Source organism: Stigmatopora nigra, chromosome 12 (genome assembly GCF_051989575.1).
Source record: "Stigmatopora nigra isolate UIUO_SnigA chromosome 12, RoL_Snig_1.1, whole genome shotgun sequence".
NCBI lineage: Eukaryota > Metazoa > Chordata > Actinopteri > Syngnathiformes > Syngnathidae > Stigmatopora > Stigmatopora nigra.
In genome coordinates, this window is record NC_135519.1 from 3,784,715 (window position 1) to 3,808,080 (window position 23,366).

The window sequence follows — 23,366 nt, forward strand, 5'->3', positions numbered from 1 at the left end:
TAAACAAAATACGTACAACAATAAAAACAAATAACCAAAAATATTATACAACTAAAAATAATAAAGATCCACAACATATGGTGGCAAATGCCTACATCAACCTAACATGAACTCATTGGCTGATAATGGTAGAGTACGATCCAGAATCATTCTTTTTACAATCCTGGGAGTTTTAAATGGTGCATTGTCTTTTTTTTCCTCATAAATACGATGAAGAGGCTGCTGTAGGGGACTCGATGTTACTTTTTATATTGTCCTGCTGTTTGTTTGTACAACATAAAGTCTCAAGTGAGAGAATACTAAAGATTGAACTGAATTGCTGTTCCTATCACATCCATGCTTCTAAGATTAGCCTGTAGTTATATTCAAATTTGACTCACCTGCAATGTAACTTTTAGCTTGGCCAGAGTCAAGCTGGCGGGCCAAGTTCATGGTTCTTCAGCTAGATGTAACTTTAAAGATGAATTTCTTCATTATAGGATGAACAAAGCATGAACAGCCTTTCCTGAAAAAGAAAAAATAATCCATGGTCAAAAACTATAGACAGTTATATTTTTTAATATAGTAAAGGCATCCAAGCCAGAGAAAAATAGCACAACTGAAGAAAAACTACAATTAAAAAAGTTCACTGCATCAATCCATGAACTACTTGTTATTTTACAAGAAAGGCAGATAGTTTAATTTGACTGATTTTAGATGCTCATAATAACCATGATTTGCAACAAGCGTTGACCTAGTCGTGATCCTGTACAGAAACGCAAGCACGCTGTGCTCTTAATTCCGCCAAAACAATATTTATATGTGTACTCCACGTCTGATACATTTGGACCCACTGGCCTGCACACTAATAAAACTTGTTTAACTTGCTTGTCTTGTGGAATTTCAAGAGAAATAAATATCTTCCCCCCTGCACAGACACACAAACTCCCACACATACTCCCATCAGTCTGCAGATATGAACTGTGTGTTGCGTTCAAGGTCCGCCTCGGCTCCCAGAATCATCAGTGGGATGAGATGGATATGACACAGCATGTTTGGGGTGGGCGGTTGGTTCAATGGGGAGGGAAGGGGGGATCAAGGCTTGCCAGGGTTGTATCCGCGGATAGCCGCAAAGTGACTTCATGCTATAAAGCGAGTGACTGCTCAGTTTGAATTGATGTGACATGACCATTGTGAATCTATTGTTTAAAATGCCCTATTTACTTAAAATATACAGCAGCTAGTCCCAATAACGTATCAGGACATTAAAAGTACAATGGTACATTTACTTTGCGATTTTTAGCAGACATTTGCAGTATATTCCAAAGTACTTAATGAGATTTCCATGATGCATTGCAAGACTACCATTGGAAATGATTCAATGACCCTTAATACTCCACTCATGTCTTCACATTCCTGTTAAATGTTTCAGTCTTTCCCTAGCAGATCATCCCAGCAATGGATTTCAATATCTCTATCGAGATGAAAGAAAAGATGATGAAGACGATTTATTGCATTGGCTTTCTGAAAAGAAAAGGTCAAAAGTTGACAATGGCTTGGAATTCAGCCATTTTTAGATGTCAAACTAATCACACAGAACTTTAAGTTTTAAAATCCTCTGAAACTGTTACTCCAACTCCCATCTCCCAGATTGAAATATACTTCTGACTGTACATTCTGTTACGTGGACTGAAATCCCTTTCTGACCTTCACTCCTCTGTGCTCACTTTACCGACATTGGTGTTGAACTCCAACCATGGGGTTGCATTACAAAAGCAGTATAACATGCAATGTATCAAAAAGGCAAGGTAATCCCACAGACTCTTCACAAGCTTTGCGATTTGTATACACAGCTGAAAAACGTATTACTTTGGCAAAATAAGGACATTAGGGATGTCTTAAGCAAAAAAAAATGTGCCTATGAAATGACATTAAAAATGATGTACATGGGATACATTGAAGGTACAATATATACAATTACTCATAGGTAAATCTTCTCCATCTGGAAGTAAACAATTACTTTTGGACTGGTAGTATTCCCATCCATACACTGGCCTTCTATGCGTGTATTTGTTGAAGTGGATGATAAATCAGTGCCAGTGAATAATTTAGCACCATGATAGAGTCTGAACAGAAGAAAGTGATGAGAAATTTAAAGGTACTTTGACGAGAATGGAAAGATGCCGCTGGCTTGTATGTCTCGCCGTCTCCATGTGTGGAAAGGCTTTTCACGCTGCTTTTGTTGTCCGTCTATCTTTAAGTGCTCGACTGACGTTTAAAGTCCTGATGCTCTTGTTTTGAAACCGACATCCATGTAAGAAAAACTTTCCTTGAGCTACACCCTAACTCGTCTACACAAAAGGCAGGATCTCCCTTGCTAATCCTGATACTAATCATGAAACAAATTATGAACTTGCTATTTAACTCATGTTGACTCACCACCTACCGAGTTTGAACCCAGTGCTTAGTTCCCTTGGCTAACACACACGGCAGCTCTTTTACAAGCACCCCTGCTGATCACATTAGCCACCAAGTAATCAAGCGTAAATTTCAATAAGAGCTTTACAAGGCAGATGTTTGACTCCCTTTCCCAGCCTCGCCGGTAAATGTGTGACTGTGTGCGTGGGTGTGGGTGGGTGTGGGGTCTTCACGGGCAGATTGGTGGGCAGGAAAGAACAGAGTGAACACTGAGACGTTTATTAACTGCCACACCGGGACATCCACTTTTACTTTTTCATCTTTTCTTCAGGGTCACTAAATGGCCTTGGAGGCTTCCCTTGAGGACGATGATCGCACCCCCCATCCCCCTACGCACTGAATTACGGCGATATGGGTCTCATGAGAGCAAAGCAGATAGTGTGAGATGAAAGAATGTTTCAGGTCACATACACTACATTGCTGCATGACTAATTTACCTTTATACTCACTCACCACATTATTTTCAATGGATTATGTTGTATAACACTGACATTGGGATAAAATATAGCTGTATGTGCTGGATATTAGGGCATTAATGCAAAGATTTAGTGTTGAAAACAATAACTTTGGGTTTAATAATAAGAAGAATAATCAGACATAAGCTTTGTTGCTATTGACTCGACAAAAAGCCTAATTGTCATCATACCCAGAAAATGCCTATGACAAAATTGGTGGTACGAAATTAAAAGTAGGGTTTGGAAAGTTTTTGAATTTCAAGCATAGGTTAAGTATAAAAAATTGCGTAGTATAAAAAAAATAGCATAGTATAAAAACATAGCGTAGTATAAAAACATAGCGTAGTATAAAAACATAGCGTAGTATAAAAACATAGCGTAGTATAAAAACATAGCATAGTATAAAAACATAGCATAGTATAAAAACATAGCGTATTAATAATTTTTCCAGGTTTAAAATTTTGAAATTGAGTCAAGCAATAGTTTTAAAAGGAGGGTTTTGATAGAATATTAGGCTATCAGGTTAGATTTCCAGCAAAGTATTTAAGATTAATGTTGACTTACAAATTGTTTTGTTGTTGTAAAGTGTTGCAAATTGTCGATTTAATATGATACAATTTCTAAATTGGTATGTGTTACAAAAAAGCAAAACATTGGAATGCGCAATGAACGTGTGTGTGTGAAGATAAAGAGTTGACGAAAGAAAGGAGGAATTAGTGGAACACAGCTGAGATGGTAATTGCTATCATGGCGTGTGTGCTTGCGAGCGTGCATGAGCACCAACAGAGATTAGCATGTCAAATCACATACACACTGTGAGCAAAGGCGAGAATAATCACATTCCATCAATGCTGTGCTGATCCCTGCTGGCTTTTTAAAAGTGTGCCAAACACTGACAGCCAGCAGCGTCTTCATCAAGCTCAGCTCTGTTTATCTTTTAATACCGCACGTGCATTTATTATTGTAGCTGAGACAGCCGTTACGCCATCTGCAATCAAAATATACCTTGAATTCGAGAATTTGGTTAAGTGATGCGAAATACACATATATTGTGAAAACTGTTTCAATTGTCAATTGTTTTGAAGTTGTTTCTGCACACTGAGCTTGTTCCGTGTCCACGCAAATTGATTTTCGATCTGACGGTGCGTGTTAAATCAAAGTAAATGTTTGCAAACTTGAAACTGTGAAACTACATTTGGAAAAATGTGTGTATTTCTAATAGGAAAGCAGTAATGGTGTTGAGATGAAAAATTGAACATTTGGCAATGTTATTTTCCCTGCATATAAATGCACCTGTTAATCTTGTCACATTAGTAATTGTCACTTATAAAATTGATTATACTCTCGTATTTATTCCAAAAATGAATCTTTGTTTTCATGTAAAAATATTATCTTGCCAGGTTATTGTTTTTTTTGTTATTACCCTGATGGTCTATTTGAATTGTTTTAATGAATAAACAAAAGCAAATAAAAACAAATGAAGCAATTTCACATAAGGAGTAATCTTCTCTTTTTAAAAGTAGAGTTTCATAATGCAGTTTGAATTTTACTTGAAGTACACGGATATTTAATAGAGCTACAAGTCATTAAAACCAACACAACAGTGTTCAATATTTTGCAATCACCCAGAAAAATAGTATTTTCTATTAAAACTCACTTTTGTTTATCAAAGATTATATTGTGTACTTTATCATACAAGTGGATCAGAAAATGACCAATTCCAATCAAAAGATTGATTCTTTTCCAATTTTAACATTGACAATTATTGTAAAGGTTTTCTTGTTATGGGTCAGAATTGATGATTAAAGTCATTCCTTATTGCCTATATACTCCTTTTTTTTGGTTGATGAGAAACATTGGGATTTCCCATTTCTGCCCACATGGGTTGGCAGTTTAATGTATGAGAAGTTGGCCATTATTAAAACATTGAGATTACACATCCTGAATGGCCCCCTCAACGAGCACCATTAAAAATGGATGCCAAGTGAGGCAAAAGAGCGAGAGCAAAGGGTGGCTTGGGAGAAAGCCTGAAAATGTCGGCGGGAAGCATACACACACAAAGCACCACGTTAAAGTTTTCATTAAAAGACCAAGGAGGAGGAGGAGGATGGTTTATGCTTGTGACCTCCCTCTTCTTCTTTGCCTTTTAGCCTCTCGCACTGACATCATGCATTCAATTCATCATCGTAACACATCATTCCACTCAGTCCCATTTCAGGAACTGGCTTTAAAAAGGTCAGGATTTTCAGATTTGGGTTGTGCATGTGATTCAAAGGAAAATAGACATCATTTGGATGAGAGGTCATTTGTGGCCATTTACAAGGTTAAAGTAGGAACTTTCCATCCAATAAATCAATCGCCTAACATCACACGATCAAATGATCAGGAGTCAGAGGCCACATTGTTTTGCATTCACTTGAATGACCTCAATGGGTGCCATTGGGTGCTCGGACGTTTGGTCGCTGGTCTTTTGGTCACCAGTCTTTTGGTCGCGGGTCTTTTGGTCGCCGGTCTTATGGTCGCCGGTCGGATGGTGACAGAGTTTATTGTTGAAGCCTGCTCTCAAAATTATATTCATTAGAGAGTTTAATATCTCAGAGCAAGTTTAATTTCTAAATACTGTGTAATATCTAAGTTCTATTTAATATACAAGTTCCATTTAATATACAAGTTCTGTTTAATATCCAAGTACTGTTTAATATCCAAGTACTGTTTAATATATAAGTACTGTTTAATATCCGAGTACTGTTTAATATCCAAGTTCTGTTTAATATCCAAGTACTGTTTCATATTTAAGTACTGTTACATATCTAAGTACTATTTCATATCTAAGTACTGTTTCATATCTAAGTACTGTTTCATATCTAAGTACTGTTTAATAACTAAGTACTGTTTCATATCTAAGTACTGTTCCATATCTAAGTACTGTTTAATATCTAAGTATAGTTAAAAATCTAAGTACAGTTTAATATCTAACTACATTTGACCGTCAACCAAAAGACCAGCGACTAAACGTCCAGTCAGGATACCATTGATGTCGATCGATAGACATTCAGACCCTTTGAACATCGAATTATTTTTCTGCCGATCCCTCCTTAAAGGGGATTGGAATTCTACGGCCGGCAAGAGCAGTGAAACATCAACATTTTTTACCATCCAGTCCTCACGACAGTACATGCTGGTCACGTTGGGTAAACAGTGGTGACGATAAACGTGATGGAAGGATTCGCAGGAAGCTGATAGTGTTTGATTATCTGTCTGTGTGTGATTGAACAACGCGCTTGGGGTGCTACTGAAACACTTTTGAGACGACGCCACTCAACCCTTGTAAACTTAACTTAAAATTTCTAAAGTAAAAATCTCATTGCCACATCACTATCAACCCCAAAGAAATAGAAGACTTTTTCTTCCTTTCAGATCATTTCCCAAGCATTCACAAGCAGTTACAGATTAAGGTTATGACATTGTCATATTTTGTCAGTCCTAATGGAGAAACCAAATTGAAGTCAAGTCCTCATCGCTTTCCACTCAGGTGTATTCCAAAGTGGCACCAAAATATAAAGATTTTCCATCTCGGAATATTGCCCTATAAACTTTTATGATATGATATCATTTGGTTTTATGATATTGGGCTTTATACTGTACTCCAGCACAGCTTAGTAGAAATGGAAGAACCAAAAAAGCTCCTATTTGGCAGCCAATTGAAACGTATAATCTTTTTTTCTGGTAATTGTACAAATGTAGAAGAATAAATAAACAAAATAATGGCAAACAATGTACAATATCACATACATATTCGCATAATCCCCTTTGTATATTCTTCACCCGCCTACTCCCCATAGTTAGCTGGAAGAGTCTCCAGCTCCCCCACAATCTTCATGTGGATAAGCGACACAGAAGATGAATATACTTTGTGTATCATTATTTGTATGCATAATGTACCATATTTACATACTGTATAGCACATACATTTATGTAAAGAACCAAATTCATATCATGCGTGATATTTACCCCATGCACCATTGCCCTTTAATGTCCATCCATTTGTAACAGCAAGTTTCTGTGTCTTTTTCCAGTATTTTTTGGAGTTCTATACACTTTATCTTCCCCAATGTGTTTATTTTTAACATATCTAGTAAGCATCCGCAAGAATGCATCAAAATGTGCCTGTTAATGCAACAAGCATCCACTTACAGCAAGGCTACGTATCACCTTTTTCAAGATATCTGCATTAGCGGGTTTGGCCCGGATGCTTCCAGAAAAGTGCGGCGATTACAATCTCAGCAAGGCTTAATAGGTCCACTTCCCCATGTTGATGCTGTAATGTCATGCACTATTGTGTTTGATGTGTTTGTTGCTGTAGATTTCCTGTATTCTACTAGATAAGTGGAAGAAATTAGCTTTATAGTTACTATACAGTCGGCAACCGCAAATTGAAACTAATCAATATACATATATATATACAGTCTATTTTTAATTGAATCATCACATCCCTTTAAAAAAAAAGTTTTTAGATTCATATATCCTGACATTCATTTTAAAAGGCTGCAATACCACCATGAGATCAGTACTTTTTGGTCCATTAAAGTGTGTGCATGTGCCTGTATGTGGGTCACTATGTGATATTTGCTTTAAAGAAAGGTGAACAACGCAGCTGCAGACAAAAAATAGAACTGGTGGCACAGTGCATTTTCATTTGTCCACTTCAGAGAGTAAAAGTGAAAGCCAAAAACATGAGAGAATCTACGAAGAAGAGGATGATGAAATGATATACTGAGTGAAAAGTAAATTTCCTCTGCTAGAGTGTATCAACCCTGTGACTCTTATTTCACATATGCATATTGTATTATGTTTACATGTTATACAAAGTGTTCAGCTGCAATGCACACACAAACAACTTGCACGCATCCACATGTGCAACAGGTTGACATCTGTCAATGTCAGAAAAACACGATGCTTCTTCCTTGGCTTCTCCTTGGAGAGGATTTGAGTGGCACTGTAAAATGGTTGTCTGTGAAATGATCCGTGGACATGTAAACCACTGAATAAAGATGCCATTTTACTGCATGAAATGAAATCTATGATTGTTTTTTATCCTGTTAACTTAACTTAAATTACAACTGCCAGATTTTTTGTCGCATGTCAATCATTATGTCAGCTAATGCATGAATGCTGAATTTCTAATGTGTCTATTACTAAATGTAAATTACTTATGGTGTATTTTTTCTCTCTTCCAAGCATTCTACCAACATCTTTTCCCTTCAACACAATTCAGACTTTAACATACATCCAAATAACGACCCTCCAATTGGCAGTGAATGAGATAATTCAACAATTAAACCATTTTTTTGGGCTTAAATTGTATCTGGATCTTGCAACATTAGAAAATCTGCACGAACAAATTCAAGTATACTCAAATCGCCAAGTTTTTCAGACACTAACCAAGGTTATATTCCCTCCCAACAAAGACGAAGCTATAACTTCATGAATGATCCCGTGTTATATTGTTCACAATGAAATAAAAATTGCCTCATAACACCCTCAATCGTTTCTTTTTTTAGAAAAGTGCAACGTGAATTGTGTCAGTCACAATTCCAGCCCGTGGGCCAAAGCCAATATACTCGTTGTTGAATCTTCTCGATCATAAAATCTGACTGTGACTTTGAGTAGTCTGGTAATAAAGACACTGGAGGGCTGATAAAATAAAATAACAAACTAACAGACAAGGGTTGCATTAAGAGAAGGCGTTGCAATATGTCAGCCCATACATGGCCGTGTAACAAATAGCCGTGAGGGAGAATACTAGTACGCCTTGCCTGCGATAAAAGCAGGAAATAAGATCACTTGGGCCATCGAGATGTTGTCACCGGAGAGAAAACAAGATAAAAAGGTTGTTGTCGTCCTTTTCCAGATAAGAATCCTCACGTGTTGGATGATGTGCCACAAAAATGGACAACACAAAGTCCAAATAACAGCAATATAGCCTCATTTTCTTAATTGAAAGCATATCGATTAGACATCACCGCATCGATGATAATGAGCTAAAAGAACATTTTTTAAAAAAGAAGCTGAAACATTTGCTTGAGGAATAAATGAGCTGTTTTTACATGCTGTTTAATTACAATGGCTAATTCATATTCAATGGCAGTGTGTGTGTGTGTGTTAATCATGCTGCTAATTTAACCATAAGGGTAATTAATCTAAGCAAAATTATTTGTAAATATGTAGTAATTACTCCTCGCTGTCCCAAACAAAACTTTGACTTGCTGAATAAACTTTTTTTGTATTCATTTTAATTTAATCTAAGCACCATAACATAATTCTTCATAATGCAAACATTACTTTACTATGTAGTTTTCCTACTGCAACTATTTTGCTTTTATCATGACTTTAACATACACAATCTCTACAAAAACAAGAATAACAACCAACTGACAGTTTTACAAAGTATAATGGAAGTCCTGTTACTTCTTTTGTCAGAGAAAATGGGCAAAAAATAACATGTCTGCAGGGAAAAAAGGCTTTTTTTGTGACCAGTGTTTAGATTGGATTGCACACATGGCGTAAAATGGCAACGTTGGTCTCGCAAATGTACTAGTGATGCATGAGTGGATCCCAGAAATGTGCGTTCATGTCTGCTCTCATTCTATTTCACACCAACTTGTATTATCTACTCCCTTTTTAAACACACCTCATGGTTGCTCATGCTTCTTTTTTCTGGCAAATTTCCAGAAAATGTACAAAAAAAATGCTATGCCCAGAATGCCAGTTTCACTTAGACTGAAAAATGGGTTGCCATGTTTATCAAAATTGCAGTAAATTGAACACCAAATCAGACATGATTCGACAAAGGTCAAATATAGTTGTTTTTCACTCAAATTGGCATAAATAAAAATGTTAAAAAGCTCTTCAATGTTTTTATTATTCATTTTACCAATATATCCAGATTTTGGGCTTCATTTTCAAAGCTAAAGCACAAACTTTATGATAAAATCCTTTGGTCAAATTTCAGAGGCTGACTTTGCGACCGTTTATTTGCAGAGTTGCATTGAATCAGATAGATTAAATCCCTTTTTTTTTGCTTGTGAGTGTTCAAGCTGACATTTTGCTGTTGCTGTTGTATAGCGATGAAGTATTCCACCACAGTACAAGCGACCTTTACTACTCATTATGCTGAATAAACAGTTTATGTGTGCAGACTACATCCAGAAAAAAATGTGGCAGGATGACATTGTTTTTATAAGAATGATAAATTTGTGATTATGCGGCATTTGTGAGGTTTCAATGTGTCTGTTGATAAGACCTAATCGGTGTTAAAAAACAGTTAAGATATGAAGCAGCTGTTAAATAACATTAGCAGCCCCTTTGTTCAAGTTGCCAATTTGATAAAATTCCAGGATAGTGTTTAAGCTAAACTTCTTGGAATTTTTATGTTAATGTTACTCTGGCAAAAATATTATTATTTGGAAGGTCTCCCATTTTCAAATGCCTTAACGCACAGATTTCAAAGTGGCGGACCAGGGGCCAAATCTGGCCCGCAGCATCATTTTTTGCGGTCCGAGAAAGTAAATCATGAGTGCCGACTTTCTGTTTTAGGATCAAATTAAAATGAAGAGTATAGATGTATATTACATTTCCTGATTTCCCACCTTTAAAATCAATAATTGTCATTTTTTAATCATTTTTTTTTTATTGAAAAATCATTTTGTAAAATCTAAAAATATATTTTAAAAAAAGCCAAAATAAACATTATTTTAGCTCTATAAAAAACTGAATATTCAGGGATTTTAATTCAGTTCATTTAATCAATTTATAAAAATTTTAAAAAATCGAAATATTATATCTAAAATGGTCCGGCCCAAATAAAATGGAGATCCAATTGCGATGATCAGAGAACAGTTGTCATAACTGTTGTTTGGTCAGTAGTTAGTTACTAAAGAAGTAGTTTGTTTTACTGCTCGTCAAACGTAGCAAAGTCCCGAGAGAGAGAGAGCGGAGTCATTAACTTCTGCGATCATAATCGGTACATTACCTGCCGCATTCAGACATAGCATGATTTATCATATTCTCAAATCGGTCACGTCAAGTGGGAAAATTTCATGTCCATGTCAGCTGAGTTAGCAAATTGCATTTCCACGAAGCAGGTAATACATTACTGGATTTCATCGTATCTCTAGGAAGACCTCAATATTTTACCTTGAAATTCAACAAACTGGTATCTTTTAAGGAAATGTGAGTGTTTTTGAGGGTTTTTCCATGAAAAAAAGTGGGCGCAAGAGCTCGTTCATCGCTGCTTTCAGCTTTATTCCCTTTTTTTTTACAGCTCGAGTCGTCAAACTGGTTGGTGTAACAGGATTACCTCTCTTGCGTCAAATCCTCTTTTTCCTGGCGGCTAGCTTCCTCTTCTCACTTCTCATTTTAGCACGTTTTTCTATATTTTTTTTGGGGTGGAAGTTCAATAGAGATGTCAACTGTGAAGATGTCTTGTGAAATACAAAAAAAATACTATAGTGTTCATGTGTGTGTGTGAGTATGCTTGTTAACTCTCCCTCACGACTATAAACAGGTGTTAAAATATTCCGAGGTTATCCATCCATGTGCAAATCCGCTGTCCCTTATTGGCTGCAAGTGATTTACTCGGGTTTTCTCTACTCAAAATTGCTCTTCATTTAGTGCATTTTATTGCTGGCGGAGGCAACGTTTTGCTTGTTCTCCAGCCGTCCGCGAAGGTTAAACCGTCACTACCAAAGGCGTATGAGCTATTTGGTACACAAGTGTGTGTTTGTGTGTGTGTGTGTGTGTGTGTGTATAGCCTTCAAAATGCTTTGCTCTGAAATGGAAGCGAGAGTTAATTCCACTTCAACTAAAGCAGGTTTCAAAGCTTTTTCTTTACTAAATACTGTTAGTGAGTGAATTCTTTATATGCTCTAATGATGTGATAATAGTACAAAAAAAGATGGAAAAAGTAACAACAAAATATATAAATGAACTGTAGCCTTAACAAGAATGATTTCTAACTGAGCCTAATAGTCTATTTGATTTAGAAAACAAAGTTTAGTTCTATTGCATTCAATGAAAAGCTTCAAATATTTAGAAAATAAATACAATAAATTATATAAAATAAATAGATATAAATAAAATAATAATGAAAAATATATATATAAATATTAATAATAATAAAAAATAAATATAAAAAAATACTAATAAAAAATAGATATAAATAATAATAATAAAAAATATATGTAAATAAATATACTAATAAAAAATAGATATAAATAAATAATAAAATAAATTTAGAAAAATAAAGTTGTTTAAGTATCCAGTCTATATTTCAATGTACCTGTATACTGTATATAAACAGAAAAAACTAAATTGGAACCATGAAATAAAATGCAAGATCGGTCCCTGTCCAGAATTAATAATAATAGAAAATTGTCAACTTATAGTGCGTCAATAATTGAACTACTGTCATTGCCAATGGCAGCTTATAACTATTAAATGCATGCTTGACAATTTATTGATAGCTGTCATATTTCATTACTCTTTAAAGGTCTTCCCATTTCTCACTTTATATCCTTTTCTACTCCGATTTGACGAACAACATGGCTGATAGAAACTATTCATCCTTCAAACAAAGTTGCCTGCTTTCATATAAAAAAAAAAAACAAGCTTTTCTGCCAGCTAAACCAGGATGAAAAATGTGACTTCTTCCCAGCCGGGGGTCCCCGTTTGACGTGACCCACGTCAAGTAGACGTCAGCTCCTGGTGGGCAATTTTGTGCGGCGTCTACCTGTGTATCCATCTATCTGTTAGACTGCCACACCAAATCTTTCATCTCGGAAAGGGATGAAACGCGAAGCAACCTACTGGCGAACCTGTCCCTCCAGCTCTGTGCATTTACTATATGATGTTTGACAAATAGGCCGAAAGAAGGACTTTCATTGGAGGATAGGGCTTCCTTTAGAGTGCTACACTTTCACTTTTCAGTTGTGTTAGAAAAAAGTTGGAGCTACACAATTAATAAAGTCATGCAAGTGCACCACTTTATAGTCAAAAAGGTACTTGGTTATTCTTTATGTGCAAGACTACTCATCTTCTCACTTTACGTTTGAGCTTTTTGCACATTGCTCAATGTTTTATTGACAAGGAGCTGTCCATGGTGCTCAGGTGCATGAGTGCAAGTAGATATGGATCTAATGGTGTGATACGGTTTAAAAAAAACAATAAGAACAGCACGCCAATGGGAGGCATAGTGGCCATACTACAAGGGAAACTTAAAGGAAAGGAGAGTGGCATTACACACAAATACACACTCAAATACACATTTCAACAAGTGTGAATCCTCTGAGAAGTGAAACTGTTATGCCTATGGTGTCAGCTTGCAAAAAGCTTCTCTTGGCTTCTGGCGCGCAATATCGCAAACAGTCATGCACAGTCACTGGCTAGGTAGCAAGGTTACATATATTTTTAAGTAGGAGGGCGGGCATTAAATGAGAACGTTTCAGTATCATTGACGGCAATACACTTTTCATCCATTTTGACTGGGAGACCAGGCAATACATTTTGCCAGTCAAAAAGAGCATTTATCTGATTACCCAACATGGTAAATTATTAATCCACTATCTACAGCTATTCATCCATGTTAAATACTACTCTCAATCCAATGACCTGCATCTTTTATCCCAATATATTTGTGATCTTGATTAAAATTCCAAATATATATAGGTTAAAAACAGTTTGAGACCAAGTTAAAGCTGATAGCAATCGTTTTTCCACCAACCAACCTGCTCATCTATTTTTTTTTTCCATTTAATCATGATACCAGCTAAACAGCCATCCATCCATACCTTAATTACGTACCAAAATATCCACTCAAGCATTGCTCTAATCAATTCAGCCATCCATGCGTGCATTCTTACGTCTATTCATCATCCACTAGCGTAAAAATTCCGCTTTGAGGTCAACTGTTTTATCGAGTTTTGCTTTCATTCTGGGTAGAAAGTTGAAGAAAATTATCAGAAATACTGCGGATAAAACTCATTGGGTGATAATAATGTATATAGAGGCCCAAACCATTTTGACAGAGAAGGTTGGCAGCAATTATTGAGTGCCCTCCCAATTAAAATTAAGATTGGTCTGTCACCTTCACTGGCAATGAAATATGAGCATGATTATTTTGTGTTTCCAGCAATATTGAAAAATGAAAACACCATGTTAATCTTCAGCAAAAAACATCCATGATGAATTTTGTCAGCTTTTCAGTGCAAATAAATGGACTTCGGCCCGAGTGACAAAACGCTTCCATTGCACGCCTAAGCCTGTTAGTGTGTTTAGCGACAAAATGAGGCCGAGAAGAAAGCGCGAGATTGAGTGAGAGGAGAAGAAAAGAAGGAGATGGAGCGAGAATAGGAAGGCCGCAGGAGGTGAGCGAGAGTGTTGATGTAGCCGAGAGGAGACGGGATATTAGATACAAATTATTCATGCGCCTTCGCCAAATCCGCCTTCTCATGAGAGACCAAGACAAAGACGTTCAGAAGCGAGAGGAGACTGCGATAGAAGAAGTGTCGCCTGAACATCATTGGCCATTTATGAGCTAACTTGTTATTAAGTCTACGGTCGTCACGGTTAAATGACTCATCGACAGTTGATCACTTACGTATTTGGAAACTATTCTGACAGTCCATTAATCCTTTGGATATTTTGTTAACCTCAACATTGTCACATTCCCTTTTAAAGTGTCTAAATCTGAATTATACTCATTCATTTTCCATACCACTTATCCTCACAAGGGTCACGTGGGTGCTGACGCCTATCTAAGCCAACTATTGATTGCCAGCCCATAGTAAATACTCATATTGTTTATTTTTAATTGTGTTGACTGTCTTTTAAATTCTTTAAATTAACAAAATCCCCAAAAATAAAGTACAATATACATATTTTCTACTGTTCCGTATTATTCATAATTCAACATTTCCTAGTATAGATTTTTTTTTGGTTGCAATACACGTTAAAAACTCAAATGTCAAGTCATGAATAATAATAATGAACAAGTGACATATAAACTGTGGGAGTAGATTAAATGACTAATTGCAGTGGTAATCAGTAATTAGTCAAATAGCAAAATAATTATTTGTACTCGCTCATAACTTAACAACCAAATCGATTAGATTGATCAGTTTGAATAAGCAAATTAACATGAACTTCAATTTGGAGTCAACATTTGAAGGAAAAAACAAGACTAAAACTCACTTTCCCCAATTGTCTGTTTTAACTATTATTCAGAAAACATATAGCACACAACCACAACTCTGAATGTTTCATCAGTAGAGATAACTAATCATCCACAGGTGACAAATCAAGTGTGAGTATTTTGTCAGTTTTTTCTCCACAACAACATGGTGTTCACCATATTGTGCCTCATTAACGAAGGCGCCAGCATCACCAAAGCGCACAAGGAAAACACAAGCATACACACACACCCAAGTACACACGCTTCACATGGAAGAAAGAAATGTTCCGATGGTCCATCCTGTTTCAGAGTCGGATGAATAATTCAGCATGAGCTAATGTTGTCTCGGCCTCATCCCGCATATTTTACGAAGGCTTGCTGCATGTCTTTGCTCTTATTTATCTGTTTTTTTTTCTCTCCAGGCTTTCATTTCTGCCTCGGATGCGACAACATTCAATCAAGTCAATCACCTCTACACAGATGTATGCTTGTTGCTAGTTAGGGATTTTAAGGAAAAAGATCTGTTGTAAAACCTATGTATTAAAACCCTTGAATTATGTGATGTTTTAGCTAAGTAGCTGCCATTGACGCCAATAGATTTCAATGCATTTTGGCTACTAAAAGTGGATTGGATGTCTATTGGTATCAATGACAGCCAATGGCTTAAAAGGGACATATATAGTAATGGAGAAGTGACTTTGAGATAGCTAATATATTAAACAGGTTTGTGTTCAGTGCATTGAAGAGACAAAATAGTCATTGGGTTTGTAGTAGATGGGAGTTCCAATAACAAATAAAATACATAACCTAAGGAAAATGTAAAGAGAGTCTTCCCTGATTGAATCATAAGTCATAAAATGAGAGCAGCTGTGGCTGGAATGCATTTTCCGCCGATTTCGAGGAAATTGCACATGCAGATGTATTCCTGTTGTAATGACTGTTTTTTTCAGGCAATCAGTGTCAGCGAGAAGCTCACCATTTGCGTAACAAACCACATTAATTTCCCGCTTCTATGTTTGTGAGCTCAGATACGCACAGAGGATAGTACTCATCAATGTGCAAAAAAAAAAATCATATTTTGTCCAGGTGAAGATATAAAAATAGAAAATAAAGGGCAGCTGTCAGGCTCAGGGGCCAAATTGGAGAAAGGAATGAGTGGTGGACGTGGAGTGCTTCACCTGCATCTGTCCCGTCTTTATCTGTTTCGGAAAGGTCGAAGACGAAGGCTGCCAGACTGCAGCTGACTGGCTCAAGTGTAATCAAGCATGACCGACTTTTTTGGACACCCCCGCACACAGGAGCGCACACACCCTACACATATCCACCCTCGTCCTACCTAACAAAGCTATTTCCTGCTGCTGACACTTTGTCATTTGTCACAAAGACATCTCAGCTCTTCAGCGACCTTCTTAGTAGAGTGGCTTATCTTACGACAGTCTGACACAAGATGATTAAAAAATATATTACTACATATATATGTACACAACAATTTCCAAACTGATTCAGTTTTAGTCAAGTAAAATGGCAGGCTGTGAATACAAAGGGTCTATGGTCTATTGAGACATCATTCTTGTAGTTGTTCTTCCCAATTACTCTGTCATTCATGAACTAATAGTCTTGAAACTTAGTATAGAACATCGTAGGGGCTAGTATGTATCAATAATCGGAGCCCTGATTATTTCATTTTGGATTTATTGGTGCCTTTGTTGCCTGTTGGTTACTAGTTAACCAGTAGAAGATGTGCACACAGTCCGTAATGGACTAAAGCACACTTGTGCTTATATATTTTTTCCCAGCTATGGCTTATTGAGACTTGTTTTGGGTCTTGCCCAAAATAGACATAAAGAATCACTTTAATTTTTTTGGGGGATGATAGTCCCGTCACTTTTTGGATAATCCTAAATTGAGAGACTAATTTGCCCCATTGCACTGCATAGTAAGGGTTAGGGTTGGAGTCTGGAGTAGGGAAAGTTTTGAAAGCAGTGTTTTAAACTGTCAACAAACAACCACCTCAGCTGTTTTTTTTTTTTTTTTTTAGACAAAGACGCGGGTTGGCAAAAAATGGCGAGGGAACTGAGCTAAAGTAGGAGGATGGGAGCTAAAGTGAGATTTAGGAGAGGAGAGAAGGGTGATTAGTGGGCAGCTGATGCATGGAGAGAGGCACTGAGGTGAAGATGGAGATGGGGGGCAGGTGAGGTAAAATGGGGTGTTGGGGGGCTCCCGATGGAGAGGGACACAGTCCATCACAGGTAGAGTCTAAGCAAGAGAGGAGGAAGGACAAAGTTTAAGCAGGATTGATGACCTGTGTCTGTTTCTGGAATAAGGCTGGGAATGTACATCATTACAGAGGGGGAGGCTCCCACACCTGAGCTCCGTGAAGGGTAGGGGATGCTTTCCCCTTTTACTTTGGAAGGGCTGATTGCAAATAACTGCTGCCAGCCTGCCTGTGATTGGATGTTGGGCGTCATCAATGGCAGGGATGCATTCAAAAAAGTTAAGGCTGTTAACAATTGTAAACAATTGTAAGTAATTGTAAGCAATTCAGCCAATGAATAGCTTCTTAAGAGAGTGAGCATTCATTAAAATTCCCAAAGTAGTCCATCAAGTTTCTTTTATGTATGGATTAGGCATATTTGGGGGAAAAAACAAAGTATAAAGGGCAGATTCTGGTGCCAAGAAAACCTGTCGCCTGAATGGAGAGTGGTTCTCGGAGGAGGGGCAAGGAATTAGAGCATGGAGGCCATTGTCAATGGCTCAACTACATTAAATGTGTATGTGAGTGTGTGTATGTGTACATTGGTCTCCATTATCATTACAGTGATTCATTCCACATGCTGGAGAAGATGGAAGAGAGATGAAGAGGAGGAAAACGATGTGACCACCACAGAGAGTGATTGTGATGAGGGCAGTCAGGTTGCTGGTGCAATTACTGGATGGGCGGCGCAATCAAGCACCACTTGGGCTCACATACTTGGGCAAAAGTGGCTGAGTTCAACATGTGTTGTGGTCTGTTTGCAAGAACTGAACTTGTGCACATAAATAGGCACTATGGAAAGAAAGCAACATTGTGGAAGGCTGTACATGATCGAGAAAGATTTTGCAAACTCATTTATGCCTAAAACAGTGACAAAATGTGTAGGATTTTGGCTAAACCACATCCAAAAACCTAAATTTTCTACTATAAACCTGTCTTTAGCCTTAGCCTGCTCATCCTAAACATTTGTTTTTGTGATCGGGTTGTTATCCACAATCAGCGAGTAATGTTGACTCTAGTGAAAGCATAACAACACCAGTTTGGTGCTAGAATTTAAAACGAAATGGTTGTGAACATGCTCGTTGAGTTCTGCACAGATTGATGAGCACTCTGCCCTGCTTTGTATTCCGAAGCGATCTTGCCAGTACCGACGTGCTAAAACAAGAAGCTTTGATTTAATATCAAACGAGCCAAAGACTGACAGACGAGCCAGGGAAAAGGTGAGCGCTCTTAATTTAACCCACATGTCAGGCAAAGACATGAAGGGAGACTTGCAAGAGCAAAGGGAAAAACACATGTAATAGCAGCTAGGTCAACCAAGTGCACTTCAATGTGTCGGATTATTATCATTCTTTTTTTAAATCAGCATGCAAATGTCTGGATAAAACCAACAACGTAAAGTCACAATACTCTGGTTGTCTGCAATGGATTTAGTGGCACAGTCAGGCGTCATCGTTCATCTGAAGAGGCCGACTTTAATACTCTTTACACCAAAGTTCCTGTTTGCGCTCCCAATTGATTTGGAGCCAGACGCACGACGTGATCCAATAGAGGGATTTGCTGATGATGTAATATGTGCGGCGAATGAAACAATACCCGGGCGAGTCGGGCATATTGCATTATTCACGTCTCATTTCATCATTTCACGTCAGAACGGGTTTCGGGGGCCCATTGTTTGGGCTGTATTTGCATCCATCGCCATGTAGGTGCAAGTCTTTCATGCCCACTTAATGGCTGTGGAGTCCAATGGATTTTAACTGGGAGGAATGGCAGTGATTTTTCCATTGACAATAATGGTGATAGACCTTGAACCCATTTGAACTGGGTGAATGAGCATGGTCAACCTCTCGATTCAAAATTAAATGCCATCTCAAAACAAATAAATAATGTTAGTTAACTAGAAAATGTAGAAAAATCAATGTTTTTTAGAATTAGTCAAAATTATGCATCATGTAACAAAACCTCCCACCACTGGAATAATTTGCCAAGCTCCAAGAAGACTAAACAAACTCCCTCTAACAAAATCTACCTTACACTTAAAAAACAAATGCCAGTGCAAATTCGGCTCAGACAAATATAGATGAGTTATGTTTTTTTTAGAAAAATCTGTGATTGAAAGAAGTCATGAATGCTGAACTGCGAATATGCACCAGTCCACTGTGCATAATAAAATAATCTTTTACAGGATGCTTTTATGACACGAGTGTGTCTTTTAGTCAGGAGATTGTGGCGACTGAAATGACTGTCAAACTCTGCAATCTAGTCTATAAAAAAGGTGTCAAAATGCCTTAACAGACTTGAAGTAGACAGAAGGTTTGAGCTTTGACCATTCATTGGCCCCTAATAACAGCCATAAGAATGTACCATAGCAGCATTAAAAGCCATTACTACGGTCGTCATTGGCCATCGATGAAGAGGGTAACGATGTCATTTAGACGCACAACCGAACACTTTTCTGCACTATGACACACACACACAGATTCAGAAGAGCTTGTCTGCTTGGCTTTGCCAGGTCGCTTGTTCCCACTGCGTTAATACTGTCATATTTGCAATAGTCCGCAATACGAGTGGACAGCCACGTCACTCGCAGTGACTCGGCACAAACCTACCTACAAAGCTGGCGGCTATTGAACATGACAGTGAGTGTGTGCACGTATATACACAAGTGTATTTGTGTTTTGGCCCAAGGGTTTGCCAGCTACCACTAAGATGACCTGCGTGTAAACACAAAAAGACTACTGGTGATTAGAATTGGAGGAAACATTGCTTGAAACTGTCAAAAGGCCAGTTCAAACTTTTCGGATTTATTATAGTTTTTTTTTTAGATTAATTTAGCTGCCTGGATGAAGGATTGGGGGTTATCTGTGACCTTTCAGAATTAGCGTCTTGAGACATTTTTGTGGGTCTACTCATGATGGTTAGGGAGAGCCAATTTTATGTTTCGAGGTTAGCCAGGCTTCAGGAAGGAAACATAATAGTTAGAATTTTTAGGAACAATTCGAAGGGGGGCATACCAGGACAAGATGAACAGAGTGCCTAGGATTGAAGTGCCATCAATAACCATTATTAGAGAGTATCAGTACTTTGTTTTGGGGTACAGTCTTGTCATGACAGAGTCAAGTTTAATGGAATTATATCTAAACTTACTCTAATGCTACGCCCTATAAACAATGATTAAAATTCCCACCCCTCTCAGTTTTGCATTGGCCATCTGGCTAACATTTGTGGTCTACATTTGGGAGCCATTGGACAAAATCTTTGAACAGTCCTTGGTTTGAGAGGAAGGTATTCAAAGCAGAGGAGAATTCCAGTCTATTCACTGCTGGATTTACACACATCAGTGAGTTGAGAGGAAGTGAGGAAGAGGAGGATGAGGGGGAGGAAGGAAGGTTTTCAAATGTCAAGTCCTCAGAGATTAACAAGCTAGCGAGAGAGGCCCAAACTTCGATTCCACGCAGCTTCTTCCCCAGTCCGCCTCCGAGACGCTGGTGTCCCTCGCCGTCCCCGTGACGTGACAACATACACAACTCCCCTTTACACACACATTCCTGTCACATCCTATGCACTCGCTCGCCTTTTCACTTCTTTCTCGATGTTTTTTTTATGCTCACTCACTATTGGGATGCAAGGAAAAGGGGGACAGGGATCGCATACATTAAGTCCAATGGCATTGAATGAGAAGACTAAACCTCTGCCAAGAACAAAAAGTCTTGATTTGAATGTTCTTACTTTCAATTTGGTTTGAAGCGGTTGTTGTCATGAATTTATAAGAAAGTTTTCACTAAAGTACATGCTCTAGAGTTCAAACAAAATGCTGATACACACCAAAAAATGGATAACTTGTTCAAATTCACAGGTCCTTGTGACCTTTTGATTGTTAACAATGATTAAATGTCCACTAAATTATGTGCAGCCACATTTACTATCGAAAGAATTACATTTCTGCTCTTAATTTTGCTATCAAATATCTACATGTCAAATTTGAAATTGCATTTCAGCAAGTTCCGATGCAGAAGCAGTTGTCTAAGCCAATAAAAATCATCATACCACCATTGTTGGTATAGAAAATTGTCAACTGCTCATATACTGCATAGTCTTACAAGCAAACAAGTCATCCTAGGATCGAATTTAAGAAAAGCATTGACCCCGAATGTGCAGTAGATTCCATTAGCACAAATCCAATGTATTCCTGACAGGAAAAATTGATTCCATAGGGTGAAAGTATGCGTGCCTGGTCTCCAACTGTCAGGGACATAGTTACACAAACCTCGCAATGACAGGCACATGATTATACAAGAAGCTCGCATCACACCAATGTTACTTCAATGACTGTCTGGGCCCTGGCTGATAAAGTTAAAGTACAAAAGCTGTAATCAGTAACAGGCATTTATCCCAAAAGACCTTACAATGTAGTATAATTAAAGTTGTGATGAAGTCAAATCAGGTTATGTTGCAAAAAGGCCTAAGAGACTTAATTCTGTCTATAGATTACATTACAAGTCACGCACAGAGGTGGAAACACACTAAAGACCAAGAGAAAAACACACAATCATGCTCTGACTAAGTGAATTCAATAGTAAATTCAGATAAATGAAAAAACTATGATAAAAAAAGAGGACACACAATGTGTATGCATGTGGTGGAGCATTCACCCGCTTCACACAAGTAGAATTGAAAAAAAAAAAAACATCAAGCTGCTCACAATGGATTTTTCCAATTGACACCAGTACGGCAGTGCTGACATTTTACCTTTTACCGAGACGCCCGTCTGACATTTTCTCACAGTGGTTGGCCGCAGCGAGAGGGATGCATGCTAATCGCAGCCACTCATTCTATAACAGTGCAAAACTCTAGGAGAAAACCAATAGCAGCAGCCAATATTCATTTCAAGTCTTCCTTACCGAAAAAAAGAAACACCCAAATGTCAGACACTACGTGAGTCCGATCTGTTTTTCCTTGTGTATGTGCAGAAAGCACTTTTTCTTGGGCTAAAATGTAGACAAGAGGCCAAAATTTACTTACTAGTACTTCTACAATTGGGACAATAGTTACCAAGAGTTACAAGAATTCAAATAGATTGGACATCTATTGCCATAAAAAAAAAAAAACAGTTATCAGTCATTTAACAATATTATCCCCTGGCCGGACGTTTGGTCGCCGGACGTTTGGTACAGTTTGTGAGCCACAAGGTCACGAAACAACTTGAAATCGATAGTTAGGGAGGACTTGCTTTCATTGACTTGGGGATTTTCTGTTGATGTGTACACATACTGTAGCGGCATCATTTTTCAGAACATTCCACAGTGGGTGGTTTGTGTTGGGCTGATTGTGTGCTACAAAATATGACAAGTCGCTTACTCACGCCGCACGCTAATTGTCCCCGGAGCCCGCCACGCGAGTGTTCATTGAGCGCTAATTGCCGCCCAGAGGGAACACGTTACGCCTACCCTGAAAAGAAAAAATAAAGAAACAACACGGATAAAGTGCGGTCTTGTGTTATTAAAAGCAAAATTTCTAATTTGAGCCTGGAAACTGATAATAACCATTTTCTCGCCAGGGGATCTGAACATGTATTGACTCGTATTGATGAGGTCGACCATTTTATTGGACTTTAAATTGTCGTTTCCCTGTGGGAGTCTCGACCTAAATACACAATGTAAAAACTGCACGTGTCCTGAATTGAAATACACACAAATTCAGAGCATTTAAGGAAAGTAATATTCATTACCAAGACAAACGTTAACGTCGGAGGGAAATGTTTAAAAAAAAAATGAAATTGCTATTTCTTCCTTTTTCCAGTGAAATATTTTAATCATGCTACAATGTTTTTTCTTGTATTTTCATTTTGCTTTTGCTAGTACAAGACCTGTTTTCAGTCTGGTTGACATTCTACATTATATTCTCGGTTGGCAACTCAAATCAAATGAATAGCCCAAGCGACAGCTCCTAACCCTAAAAACTCTAAAAAAAC

General features: G+C 37.7%; 1 protein-coding gene across 2 annotated transcripts in view; it reads right to left on the bottom strand.

Moving 5' to 3' along the window:
- Positions 1 to 23,366, bottom strand: part of mcm8 (minichromosome maintenance 8 homologous recombination repair factor) — a 244,565-nt gene that overhangs the window by 144,534 nt on the left and 76,665 nt on the right. For both annotated transcript variants that reach the window (XM_077729396.1, XM_077729397.1), the window contains one exon: positions 381 to 505. The gene's annotated coding sequence lies outside the window, so the exon portion shown is untranslated. The remainder of the gene's footprint in view (positions 1 to 380; positions 506 to 23,366) is intronic.